Source organism: Portunus trituberculatus, chromosome 15 (genome assembly GCF_017591435.1).
Source record: "Portunus trituberculatus isolate SZX2019 chromosome 15, ASM1759143v1, whole genome shotgun sequence".
NCBI lineage: Eukaryota > Metazoa > Arthropoda > Malacostraca > Decapoda > Portunidae > Portunus > Portunus trituberculatus.
Genome location: NC_059269.1, coordinates 6,576,129 through 6,578,061, shown reverse-complemented (window position 1 = coordinate 6,578,061; position 1,933 = coordinate 6,576,129). Strand labels below are relative to the sequence as shown.

Below are 1,933 nucleotides of genomic sequence, written 5' to 3'. Positions count from 1 at the left end.
TACTGACACTTTACCTGAAGTAGAACAGTGGTTCCCAACCTGTGGCACGCGCACCACTAGTGGTACAGGAAGGCTTTCCAGGTGGTACAAGAGCAATTTCAGGATCATACGTGATTTTTAGTTAAACTAAATTCATTCATTTCTCAGAAGAATTAACATTGCTTTACACAAGATAATCTGGCATTGATCAGCTGGTGGAAAAGAAACAGATGCATTCCTTGCATTAAATTAAGTTGTGATCCTAGATGTTAATTCATTTGTGTGTTATAATTGGAAATAAATTGATATTTGCTGGCATTGAGTTTTCTGGAACCAGGTGATAGGCGGGACTGTACGAGACCCCAAGTGGTACTCGCTCAAGAAAAGATTGGGAACCACTGCAGTAGAGAAACAAAGATAAACACGAAGAGACAAGAGACCAACACAAAGCTTGGATAAAAAAAAAAAAAAAAAAAAAAAAACAGCTGAAAAAAGGAATAAAAACTAAAATGAAAGTGACAAAATCAGAGACGGATCGTGACAGAAAAAATGCCAAAAATATTCAAACGAAAAAGTTTCAATAAAAAGAATAACTCTAGGAATTGCACGTCATCAAAACACACACATGCTACCGACACCACTCATTACTTTCCTCACCTTTCCACAACCCACAGCAACACATGATAAGCGAATCTCTCTCTCTCTCTCTCTCTCTCTCTCTCTCTCTGAAAAATTTGTTCCTCCAATGATAATACAGGAAACTTGTCAAATTATCTGTAAAATCCTAAAAAAAAACCTGAAAGCACCAATTATCCTCCAAAACGACTTGTCAAATATGAGAAGCCAGACGACTGAATGTTAAGGCATGCTGAATTTTATATTACACTCCATCACGAGACATCATCCAACACTGCCATACATACACACTCAACCCCAAAGCATTACTCCAGAACAGCATTTCCGTTTCAACCGTTCCTTTCTTAAACCACCCCTCTTGCACTACTATTACCACAGCTACCATCGCCAAAACAAATAATGATAATAAAAACACTAAAGATTAAGTTAACAAGCGGCCTGATGGTCTAGGGGTATGATTCTCGCTTAGGGTGCGAGAGGTCCCGGGTTCAAATCCCGGTCAGGCCCAAATGTATGATAATATTTTTTCCTTAAATACAATGACTACCTCTTCCACTGCCTCTACTGTCAATAATAAGTAGAAGACGAAGAAAGAAAAGAAAAGCAGCAGAAAAACCATGCACAACCACCATCAATAACAACAAATAGCAACAACTAAAAAAAAAACAAAAATTCAATAGCAGTAAGAACAAAAAAATCAATAGTAAGAACAAAAAATCAATAGTAGTAAGACCAAATCACCTGCACCAAATCATCCACACCACACCTTCAATTGCATTACGCCTGATGAAGGAGGCGATGAGAGTGGTACTGGGAGCGCGACCTACCAACCCACCAAGAGACTCAACAGTGTCTACTTAAATTAACCCAGACTAGAGCCGGCCACGCCCCTCCTGTTAGTACTGCACGAGTGACCTAGAGGCGATCATGGGATTACTAACAGTTCAAGTCACGATGTTTGTATAACTATAGGAATTTAAAAGGGTATCACGATGAATATAATAATAAGTATGTATGTATTCTAACTACTAACGTATATATATGAGATGTGTGCTAACAATATGTGTTTTATGAATGCTTATATCATGCAGTGAAGGACAGTGTTAATGCTTATAATACTGTATGTTGGTAAAGGCAGTAAGGTGAATGTATGTGCATGTGTGCATAACAGTTGTGCAATCTGTGTATGGTTTCTGATCATGTAATGTATGTATTGTGGTTGAGCTGTGTGTGTGTGTGTGTGTGTGTGTGTGTGTGTGTGTGTGTGTGTGTGTGTGTGTGTGTGTGTGTGTTTGCCATGCTTCTATTCATGTGTAAC

General features: G+C 38.5%; 1 non-coding gene across 1 annotated transcript; it reads left to right on the top strand.

Moving 5' to 3' along the window:
• Nucleotides 1-1,050: 1,050 nt before the first annotated feature.
• Trnap-agg lies at nucleotides 1,051-1,122 on the top strand. The gene has a single exon. It is a non-coding gene; the product is annotated as a tRNA-Pro (tRNA).
• Nucleotides 1,123-1,933: the final 811 nt, after the last annotated feature.